General features: G+C 37.6%; 1 protein-coding gene across 3 annotated transcripts in view; it reads right to left on the bottom strand.

Moving 5' to 3' along the window:
- LOC117990402 (solute carrier organic anion transporter family member 74D-like) overlaps positions 1–12894 on the bottom strand; it is an 83196-nt gene that overhangs the window by 52038 nt on the left and 18264 nt on the right. The gene's annotated exons all lie outside the window — the stretch shown is intronic.

Raw genomic sequence — 12894 nt, 5'->3', positions numbered from 1 at the left:
ATACCATTCAGGGGCAGCTTCAAAGACATATCCGTAAGAATCAGTTCACATTATCCGATCACATATCCGAGAGACGTGTAAAATATTTAAAATATGCACCACCCATTTATAGTATACAGTCTCTCAGCGAACTATGGAGAAAGCTATGTTAGTAGTTTCCCTGTGATGAGATCCGAAATGAGGAGATCCGAAGGAGAACCAAGGTCACTGACATAGCCCAAACTGAACATTAGCAAGCTGAAGTGGCAGTGGGCAAGTCACGCCTGTCGTAGAGGCGATGGCCGTTGGAGCCGGAAAGTCGGAACACGATCCCGACGATATAAAGAGGCTGGCTGGAAGTGGATGGATGAGGAAGGCTGAGGACCGCGTGTGGTGGCGCTCTTTAGGGAAGGTCTATGTCCAACAATGGACGTCCACAGGCTGATGATGATGATGATTTATAGTAATTAAAAACGCACTGATATTAAATACACATAACAGGTAAACAGTCTAATGGGTATCATCAAATATTGAGAGGCACCTCTGGTATAGTACCGAGGGCAAGCCTGGCCGAAGAAGAAAAATGAGATAAGTGACAGGAAGGTTTTCGAAAGCGGTGATAGCCTAGTGGTCAAGACGTCAACCTGCTAGTCAGTGGATCCGGGGTTCGAGAGAGGGGGCCCGCTCTAGCTATTCGGAGTTATGTGCGTTTTACTTTGAAGTAGTTTGGTAAATATCACTTGCTTTAATAATGAAAGAAAACATCGTGAGCAAACTTGCATGCCTGAGAGTTCTCCGTAATGAAGTCTGCCAATCCACATTGGGCCAGCGACCAGCGTGCCAGACTATGGCCTACACCCTTCTCATTCTGAGAGGGGACCGTGTTAAGTAGTAAGCTGGTGACGATGGGTTGATCATGATGATGAAGGTTTTCGGACCGGATAGTGTGAAGACGCTCTTTGTAAACCTGACAATACTGCAAGCGAGGGATGTCGACCGTTAACCAATCAACGGGGAGCAATAAGAAAACAACCTGTATCAACTATCAACTTGATATTTTAGTGGCAGGGCTGCCAGCTGTCCAAGTTGCCGGCAGGAACATTGTAATAAACATCCATGTTAAAAACCATGTGATTTTCACAGGCAACACTTTAAAAAAGAATATTGAATATCAATTTGCCTTGTAACGAAAATACTTAGGTCAGCATAAAACCGACAAAATATAAGATTAAGAGAGTTAGGCCTGTCTCGTTAAAAAAATTATAGATGTAGCCCCAAAGCAGTATTATAGAAGAATCTAGTCGAGTACAGCATAGGTCATAAACTACAAAATTACAAAATCAATACCAGATTGTAGAGTATATTGTAGAGAACACTATAATATTATGTACAATAGCCTATCTTTTTAATACGATGAAAACTGATTTAGAGCTGATTTTTCAATAGCCGGATAACTTTTGTCTAACGAATTAATTTAACGTTTTGACAGATTTGTTGTACAAAAACTGTTAAAACCTCTAATTTATTCCTCAGGTAAAAAGTTAATGGATGATTGAAAAATCGGCCATTAAAGGAAGTAAAAGACAGAAGTTAAAGTGCTTTTTAGACATCCTTAAACTTTCGAGTGATACACCTAAGGAGACTTAGACCGTTAAAAAAAGTACGTTAATACAATACGCCATACAATCAACCCTGACCATGAAACCCTACACTAGAACCATGTCCAATCGACCACATAGGGGTAACCAGGGCTAACGAGGTACGTATCATATTACAGTATTAAATATTTCACGCGAAGAGGTAAAATCTATTATAATTATGACAAAAGAATGTTTGAATAAAACTTCGTAAGTTTTGAATAGTCTTGTTGTGTATAATATTTTAACTATTCGTTAAATGTATGAGTTATCAAATAATTATAATTAAAAAGAAGATCATTTGGATTCAAACGAAATCACAGACGAAGTTAATAATTGTGTTAGAGCAACATCAGAATTCAGAACACATATCCAGAGCAATTATTAAATACATATCAAAAATTGCGGAACCGGCAGGATTCGAACCTGCTTTTCCCTGGAGAGCCTTTGACCGCTAGGCCATGGTTCAGTTAGAAAACTCCTTTATTTATTTATAGATATCCTTGGTAGAGGTAAAAACACTATCACTAAAGGAAAAGGTGACTAACTGACTGATCTATCAACTCACAGCTCAAACCACTGGACGGATAGGGCTGAAATATAGCATGCAGATAGCTATTATACTTAGACATCCGCTACGATAGGATTTTTGAAAATTCAACATCTAAAGGGGTAAAATAAGGGTTTGAAATTTGTGTAGTTCACGCGGACGAATCGCGGCGCGCGCGCGCTAGTAAAAATTATAAACATATACAATACATATAAACATATATAATAACAAGTATAAAATTTATCTGATCGAGCTAATAAAATTATGACGAACGGCTAACAGTATCATAACTGTATTAATTAGAATATTAATATCAATTCGAGACACGAGCCCACGAGATTGAGTCCATCGAAAGCGAAACCTCTCTAATTACTTTCATCGCTCCAGAAACTAACTCAGATGTCTTAACAACCGATTAAAATATATAATGAACTTCAACCAAATTACATAATTGGGAAATAAAATTGATGATTATTATAGGAATAATTAGTTTAACGAGATAAGATCAAGTGCACACTATACAATAACGCAGCAACTTTCTATCAATAAATATATTGATATAGAATAGTAAGTAAGTAAGATCACAAATGGCCAGGTATTTTTAAAATGTGAACAAGCCATAGAGCAAAATAAGAAGACGAAAATATGAACAAAAATATTTATTCTTAAATAAAACTTAACACCTAAGCAATAAGTCTAAAAATTTTACTTTTGAAATATTGTATTTGCTTTTATTTTTCGGGCCGGTTTCGAAGCACTAATATACAACTCTTGTAGATACTCATAATATAGCTGAATAAGAACTAAACAATTAACATATATTTTTGATAGCGATGTCTAACCATATTTTCAGTTGATCTGCATTCCGCAAAAAAGATTAATTTTAAAAGGAAAAATGCATTTGACTATAACACATGTACAGCCTCTAAAAGAAAAATACTAAGCAAGTAAGTCGCAATCTAAACTAAACCTGAACTAAAATCCTTCTAAATTAAGATTGCGATAGTTTAATCTCGTTATTTTGGTCAGGTCAATAGATAAAAATATTACAATAAAATAGATAAAATAACATATTTCTCGCTAACTTACAGCAGTTATAATAAATCTAACAACATACGGTTTTCGGTATACTTTTTTTGGTAGAAACGTGACAAGCCATTAGTCACAACAAATTTTACGGAACTAAAATAATAGTGAAACAGCCACGTTTTAGTAAACTTTGAAACCATAACAAATCCGAATAAAGATTTCAATAACGATCGAAATAATTTTCAAGTAGATACAAAGCATTTTTCTAGAGATTTATATCTCGAGGTACTTAAACATAATGCTTATTCTTGCTTACAATCTCTGTCTATATTATGAACTACTTCATATAACTATTTTCTATGTCGATGACTCTATAACACACACTTATATGCGTTACAGTTTCATGGTTTCAGATCGTATTCGATCATTAATATCGTTGACGTTGGAATCTACCTGTAAAAGCTCCGACAGAATCTAGTAGCTATAAGTACCAATATGGCGATTGCAGCGGTATACGCCTGTTGTCTATCTACAGTACGATAAGACTCTTTTGGCACTTGAATGACATTAGCAGGGGGACGTGCTTCTAGAACAAAGGCGGCCAGCACATAAAATCTCCTCAATTTTAGGGAACATAATAATTTTGAAATGAAATGAAATCATTTAATTTTGCTAAATGTGAGTAGTAAATGATCGTACATACATAGATGGTCCCTTTCACATTTTGCCATTTATGTATGGCGTGCAAAATATGTGGTACTTACAATAAAAATAAATTTAAGAAAAAACAAATAGAAATGACAACGACAGTAAAATTTTTAAAAATGGTTACACTGCTTCCTTAATTTTAATCTTATAGTTACACTAGCTTATGCTCGCGACTTCGTCCGCGTGGACTACACAAATTTCAAACCGCTATTTCACCCCCTTAGGGGTTGAATTTTCAAAAATCCTTTCTTAGCGGATGCCTTCGTCACAATAGCTACCTGCATGCCAAATTTCAGCCCGATCCGTCCAGTAGTTTGAGCTGTACGTTGATAGATCAGTCAGTCAGTCAGTCAGTCAGTCAGTCAGTCAGTCAGTCACCTTTTCATTTTATATATTTAGATTATCAAAATGTCATAATTCATAATGAAAATGACAATGTTGAAAATCGAGTAAGTTTTATCTTAAAGTGATGAGAAATGAGAAATTGAGAAAGCCGTCCCTGTTTCCACATAGAGAAAGAATAATAAAAACCATTGATAAGTCAGACTTGCAACCTATCATGTTTACCTGCTCAAAATACTATATTTACGTAGTGCTAAACATAGTTCTAAGATGCAGACACATTTATGCTGTATCTAGTAACAGTATAATAAAATCGTGACAATGGATGGATGCTACCCTCAGCGTGGAAACCGCTTTTTGACGCTAAGACAAGGGCATCAGTCGTGGGACGGGACACCATTAGCTCCGCGTGCCTGGATTTCGGTGACGGTTCCAGTGATGAAGAACAGCAGGAACTGTCGGGAGACGATCGGCAGCTGTCTCCCCCCCACCCCAGCCACCCTCACAACGGGCTCTACGGGCAGCGGCACGTGCGTCCCGCAGTCAAAACCGCGGCGCGTGCGCGGACGGACTCCCTTGAAAAAGGACCCCGGATGGGTTCGAAACTAGTCGGGTTAACGTCGACTACACACGTGAGTAAGCCGGGACAGATAGTATTTATAGTATAATAAAATATTAATGTATATGTAATGGCTCTAATATTTAAAAATAAACAGTGAATTTCAGATTTTTTACTTAGTAACACCACATGCAAGAGGACAGTGTGACATTTCACAAGATGGCAGCAGCGTTAGTTCCAAGTTTGGACACGCGCCAAAAGTTCCTTGTCGCACTGTACCTGAAAAAAAGAACCTAAGAACGAAGGAAACACTACTCACGTTTCCTTCGTTATTCTTATGTTCCCAAAATGATAGAAAAACAAGACTCTCCGCAGCCAATCGATTATCGAAATCATGAAAAAATCATACCTAAGTGTTTTATAAAACTGCTTTACTGCTGCTTTATATTCGTGTGAAGACGTTTTTTGGTTGAGTTACACGTGAACAGCGGTCAATGTCCGATAAGGCAGCCGTGGGAGTTATCTGTCGCTATACCAGAGTGGACTGCTGTACTAACAGCGATCACTCCGATCTGAATCCGTGAAAATATGAATATAAAAAATATCTACGACATAATATCTCGTAATATGACATAGGACATGATTAATAGTTTTTGATTTATCGTGCAAAATGTCGAAAAAATACGACCGTAGTATGGAACCCTCGGTGCGCGAGTCTGACTCGCACTTGGCCGGTTTTATTTAGACGAGACGATATTAGGTAATCATCATCATCAACCCATCGATGGGTTGATGATGATGATGACCTAATATGGACTATGGCCAAACCCCGTGCTCTACAGAGCACGGGGTTTGGCCATAGTCCACCACGTTGGCCATGTTTTTTTTTTTTATTCAGATACAAGTTAGCCCTTGACTGCAATCTCACCAGGTGGTAAGTGATGATGCAGTCTAAGATGATAGCGGGCTAACCTGAAAGGGGTATGGCAGTTAGGTGCGGATTGGTAGACTGCACACATCTTTGAGAACATTATGGAGAACTCTCAGGCATGCAGGTTTCCTCACGATGTTTTCCTTCACCGTTAAAGCAAGTGATATTTAATTAATTAAAACGCACGCATTTATTTTTATTTTTATTTTTATTTATTTTTTATAAACCCGAAAAGTTAGAGGTGCGTGCCCGGGATCGAACCCCCGACCTCCAATTCTAATTCTAATTTAAAGGCGAACATCCTAACCACTAGGCTATCACAGCTTTTAACATTCAGAATGGGTATGTACTTTTAAATATTCTCGTAAGATGATTCAGTACATGCATTTTAGCACGCACCGCCACTGTAGCACAGAAATAAACAATAGTGTAGTTAAGGTTTAGGTTCAGAGACGAGGGTGGCGGGGCTCAGGACGAAACGGGCACAATAACAAATTGACTGGGAACGGTCACATCGTTATGAGCAATTACTTTCTTTAAGGAGAGAATAATACTGCTATAGTTCCCCACTCAGGCTGAAATGTACAGAGCGCACTTTGACTTTGCTCAAACTAATATTGAGTTAAAACGAGACAGATTAACCGAGAGATATAGCTCTGTCTTAAGTCTAAGCTAAGTCAGATTGCGCTCTATAGATCTCACCCTACAGTACGACAGAATTCCAGTCAGAGAAAGACACTTAGCAAGCAATAGTATAATAGTGGTTTATTATCAAGCCTCAATAGCTCAACAGTTACAGGAGCGGACTGAATTCTGAAAGATCGACGGTTCTAACCCCACCCGTTGCACTACTGTCGTACCTACTCAACACCTAGCACAAGCTTAGTTGGAAGGGAAAGGGGAATATTAATCATGAATCTATTAGGGAATATATTAAAAATTAACAATACCTCCAAATATATAAAAGGAAAAGGTGACTGACTGACTGATTGCTCTATCAACGCACAGCTCTAACTACTGGACGGATCGGACTAAAATTTGGCATGCAGAGAGCTATTATCCGCTAAGAAAGTATTTTTAAAAATTCAACCTATAAGGGAGTGAAATACTTAGGGGTTTAAAATTTGTGCAGCCCACGCGGACAAAGTCGCGAGCATAAGCTACTTACTATAATTATGATCTCAAGCTGATCAATGGCAGGTATTTAATAATAATATTTGAGTTTGTCCGTTGAGGAGTTCCGTCCTTCAACTCCGTGGCTCTAATCAGATCTTCACGATACTAACTACGCGATAAGAATTTGAATTCAAAAATAACCTACGCGTTGAATTGACCAAATCCTCTTTTCTGGACACCGCGCCCGTTTAAAATGGTAGAAGTACCAATTTACGTCGTGTCGACTAAACTGTTAAATAGATTATAGACTAAGAGCCAGCGTGTGCCAGACCTTCGTTATTTTATAAAAGCTGACAGTTTCTCTGCGTATTGTCCTACAACACTGGGAGGAACGTTTGTTTGGATGTTAATTTGGATCATGGTGGATTTGGGAGATAACAGGTAATAAAGGTGTAAAAAAAAATTCATTTTTTTTGGAATAGTATTAGAAATCATGTCATGTATTGCCAGATAATCCCCCATGACCCACCCCCTACCATACACCCATAAAGTTTTAAAGTTTAAGGGTGTCTGGCAATGCATGACGTGACTTCTGATTCTATTCCGAAGAAAATGTAAAGTAAGAAAAGACAGTAAAATATTTTACGCCTTTATTACCTGTTATCGCCCAAAGCCACCATGATCCAAACTTCATAATCGCTGATCGTTCCTCTCTGTGTTGGGGACAATACGCATAGAAATTTTCAGCTTTTATAAAATAACGAAAGTCTGGCACGCGCTGGCTCTCTCTCTATTAGGTATCACGAAACGGATATAATTCATTATCCAGATAAACGTACACTTCACAGGTTTTTGTGTTATCTTGACGAAAAGCGAGTTTTTGACATAATAATGAAAACGGCTAAGACCAGATTTGTTTCTTGTTATATGTAATTTGATAACAGGTTTTGCTTAGGAAAATATTACACGCCAGTCAGTAGCGAAACAGTATAAGCTCCACACTTCGTTTCGAAGAGGGCACGCGATGATGATGATGATGATTTTACGTCTGCCAGTGACGTCGAATCTCGACGTTTTGTTAGAAGTTCCCTAACTGTCGTAAACTGTGCTTTAAGAAAGCGTCAGGATGGCGTCAGCATAAAACTAGAAATGACATGCTGGAGAGAGATTTTCGTGACTGAAAATGTCACCCCATACAATTTAATCTTTATGCATCTACCTACCTCAGTACCTACTTTGTTTAAGGTGGTTTAAGCTCAGAATACGTAATCGTTGGTCTAATAGCGCAAAATGGATTGTATTTACAGGTTCTAACGTTTAAATTTTCTTACATTTTCAAAATTATTAAAAGAGCCTCATGTTGCATTTCAGAAACTTCCTTTTTCTTGTGCTTTAAAGCAAAATAAATTTGCTTTTCCTTGTCAATTATTTGACGTTTCTATGTATTTATACAACGTCAAAAAGATATAATTTCAAGTAGATACATATTTACTCGAAAACACCATACACAGGTTATTAATCTCTCTGATCAATAACCTATATAAGTAGCAAAAATACCGGCCAAGTGCGAGTAGGACTCGCGCACGAAGGGTTCCGTACCAGTATCTATAAAATTGGCAAAAAATCACGTTTGTTGTATGGGAGCCCCTTTAAAACTATGTATCTCTGTAACTCTGATACCCTTTGTAACTCTGATATCTGTACGGAATTTGCATGCAGTGTTATGTACTTTTAAATGATTTAACATAGTTGTGCATGATAGAAAAATCTATGTATTTATTATAGTTACTAAGTTTTATGTTAAAATCGCTAATAAACCATTCAATAAAAATAAAATAAAAATTTATTTTATTCTGTTTTTTAGTGGCAACAAAAATACATCCGTGAAAATTTCAACTGTCTAACTATCACGGTTCATGAGATACAGCCTGGTGACATACGGAAGAACATACGGACAGCTGAGTCTTAGTAATAGGGTTACGTTTTACCCTTTAGGTACGGAACCCTAAAAACGATTTCAGTAAGCTGCGCGTACTTGTCCGCGCCTCACTTATCAGTTGACATGACAGCGAATCAGCGAATGTAATCAGAATGCAGTGTAGAACAAATAATATGAAGATAATGAAGACTTGACTTTGACACAATGTACCTTGCATTGTGATGATGAACGATTAAAAGTAAGAATGTTGTATAGAAGCAGGCTTACTTTGCAATTGTGCATTGTAAGGTCTACATCTCCTGAGGATGCTCTGGTATCGGGGCGAAACGTGCGTCGAATGTGTTTGGGATTTGTGTGGTGCTGCGTGGTGATGGTGCGTATTGCTTGCCTGGTGGCTGCTTCTTCCTGCATGTTTAGCAGTGGGAGGTCGGGTAGTGCATTTCACATGCTGCATGTTGCACCATACAGATTCGACCTGTTTCAGCGGATTATAGCGAATTAAGCTTTTGGTTCATTGTATAAAAGTAAGAAACTACGCAAAGTTGTGGGTTTTCTTCTTTTTTATAGACTAGCGTTTGGCTGCAATCAGACCTGGCTGCTGTAATTGATAACAGGTTTTGCTTAGGAAAATATTACACGCCAGTTAATGGCGAAAAAATACAAGCTTTTTTTAAAATTATAAACTAGCGCTTGGCTGTAATCTGACCTGCTGGCAAGTGTTGATGCAGCGTAAGATGGAGCGTGCTCGCTTAGAAAGATGGCCAATCCTTCCTGACTGGAAGGTACCATATTAAAGTGGAGGAGGAAACTGATGCCGGAAGGACATTTTATATCATACTAGTGGCTCGAATTCGAAGCGAGAAGGCAAGTGGCCGAAAGGTGTACGCTTTTGGGAATATTTTCGAACCAAAATTTTGATATATTGATTCAGGAAGGTCATGTGGAGTTCTATGGCATTTGGCAATTATTATTGACATAAGGAAAAGGTTTTTTTTTAAATGAAAATATAGCAATAAGAAAAGATTTGAGGTAGGTATTGATAGAACCACAGATATAACTATGTTCAAGGATACAGTTTTCAAAAGGTTAGAGAGATCAGCAGTTCATAGTGGGTCATTTTAAACAGTTCTGACCAGCCCAACTTGGTGTAAAAGATCAATGCCCATGTAGAACATGCCAAATGTAAAAAGTGTGGTTCCCATCACTACAAAATAAAATCAATTGGACTCTCGATACGTTATAAGTTTCCTTTCGTAGAGCACCCCATGATCAAAAAGGCTGCCTTTTTTTCCTGAGTGTGGCGAAGCCCAAAGGAGGGTTATGTGTTGGACCTGTAGGTATTTAAGTTTTCTGTATTATACCAAAAATGAAAACCCAAAAACCAAAGTGATAGGTGCCTTTAAAGTTTAAGGAGCATTTCAGTATAGTTCGCGACTGGTCGACAAAGGCAATCGGGGTCTCCGCACAGCGCTCGCGTGTGTGCGGGGCGTCGCTACCCCGATTGCCATGTCGACTTGTCGCCAACTGTAGTTCGGGACTTTTCCCGATGTGGCAACGACCCGCTTTATATTTCACATGTACTTGTGGTGATCCCTGCCAGCGATATGTTAATTTTATTACAGAATCTAAATACATCCTAACCGGTTCAGTTTCGAAATGGAACGCAAGTGACATAAAATGACGACCTTCACTGGTGCCGGTGATGTTTCATTGATCGGAATGCCATGGAATATATTTTGGAAGATTTATAAAAATATACGAAGCCATATAATAAAGGCCATATACAAGCTGTGATAGCCTAGTGGTTAGGACGTCCGCCTTCTAATCGGAGGTCGGGGGTTCGCGGGCATGCACCTCTAACTTTTCAGAGTTATGTGCGTTTTTATTAATTAAATATCAATTGCTTTAACGGTGAAGGAAAACATCGTGAGGAAACCTGCATGCCTGAGAGTTCTCCACAATGTTTTCAAAGGTATGTGAAGTCTACCAATTCGCACATGGCCAGCGTGGTAGACTATGGCCAAAACCCTCCTCACTCTGAGAGGAGACCCTTGCTCTGTAGTGAGCCGGTGATGGGTTGATCATGATGATGATGATATAGCGAATATATAGTGTTGATGATATATAGCTTCGTAGCCGAAAAAATAGATATTTTTTGTTGCTCTCTGACTGAGCTCACAAGGATAGCAATGTGGATTATTAGTTACACATAACTATAAGATAGCCGTTAAGTAGTAGATTAATAATGGTCGTTGTAAATATTTTTTTTTTTAATTTTAAGTATAATATTATTGTTAATAGGTATAAGATAGATTAGAGTACACTGTCGCATTAGGACTCCCCTGTAAGGACAGTGCACATTATGGTATAATAATAAATAAAAATAAATAAATAAATAAAATAATAAAAATAATAAGGAGCTGTGGCCTGTGATAGCCTAGTCGTTAAGACGTCTGCCTCCTATTCGGGACGTCAGGGTTCGATCCAAGGCACCTCTAACTTTTCGTTTCGAAGTTCAAGTTTAAATGTGCAGTCTAAGCAATTAAATATCACACTTGCTTTAACGGTGAAGGAAAACATCATGAGGAAACCAGCATGCCTGAGAGTTCTTCACGATGTTCTCAAAGGTGTGTGAAGTCATCCTAATCTACTAATGGCCTAAAGTCTAAACACATCACATTTTCGGAGGAAACCCGAGCTCAGTAAGTCGGTTGATCATGATGATGGTGATAAATAACTGGATAACAGGAGAGATATAACTGGTTATTGTGGCTAATTCCGTTGTACACAGATGCATTACCGTTTCCAAAAGTTTTACCAAGCGAATGTAGCGATTTACTGATGATAATTAATGATGATTAATGATGGTAATCTTGGTAAAACTAGATATTTCAGACTTCATAGTGGTTCAAGAGTATTAGCCTTTTTTTGACAATATCGATTGTCGATGTTCACTAGTAGATAACATTTAAGTTTAGTTCTGATATTTTATAATTAGGGTTCCGTACCTCAAAAGGAAAAACGGAACCCTTATAGGATCACTTTGTTGTCTGTCTGTCTGTCTGTCCGTCTGTCTGTCAAGAAACCTACAGGGTACTTCCCGTTTATCTAGAATTTAGTTTATTAGTTTTTACCTACACTTAAAATTATTTAGTTCTGATGTTATATGTTATTAAGTATGTATTACATTTCCAACGTTATAATTTATAGCTAACTATATAAACTATACAATTAATATAATACCAGATAATTATTTATTTGTTGTTGTATTTAATTAGGTATATAATCTGCAGCTGTAGTTAGTTTTAATAAGTAAGATGTGCGTCAGAAGTCAGAACTAACAAAAAATATGAAAAAAAAAAAACACTGTGTTTCGTACAATTTTGAACAAACAGAAACCAACAAAGTTAAATCACGCCCACCTATTGATTGAATGGAATCAAAGTTTTGAACGAAACATAAACAGGAAAAAAGTTATCGCTTAGGTCACTTTCGTCCTAGATTTCAAGCTTTGCATCCGGTGGCAATCGACCGAATTTCACCTGGGGTTTTTTGAAGTTAGTTGCTTTTAGGGTTCCGTACCTCAAAAGAAAAAAAGGAACCCTTATAGGATTACTTCGTTGTCTGTCTCTCTGTCGTGTTTGTCAAGAAACCTACAGGGCACTTCCCGTTAATCTAGAATCATGAAATTTGGCAGGTAGATAGGTCTTATAGCACACATAAGGGGAAAATTCTGAAAACCGTGAATTTATGGTTACATCACAAAAAAATTAAAATGTGTCCACGATAAAAAAAAATTGTAATTTCAACTTTCAAAGTAAGATTATAAATATACCAAGTGGGTTATCATATGAAAAGGCTTTACCTGTACATTCTAAAACAGATTTTTATTTATTTTTATTCATAATAGCTTTTAATTTATGGTGCAAAATGTCGAAAAAATACGACTGAAGTACGGAACCTTGGTGCGCGAGTCACTCGCGCTTGGCCGGTTTTTTGGTGATGACTAATATTGCTATAGTCCCTATTACCCCTCTATGGTATTACGTCAAGCTAGGATTTGTTTCAGAACTAAAAATATATGTTTCATTCATTTAGATACAA

Source organism: Maniola hyperantus, chromosome 2 (genome assembly GCF_902806685.2).
Source record: "Maniola hyperantus chromosome 2, iAphHyp1.2, whole genome shotgun sequence".
NCBI classification, from domain to species: Eukaryota; Metazoa; Arthropoda; class Insecta; order Lepidoptera; family Nymphalidae; genus Maniola; species Maniola hyperantus.
Note: the sequence above shows the minus strand (reverse complement) of the source record. Positions and strands in the feature narration are given on the sequence as shown.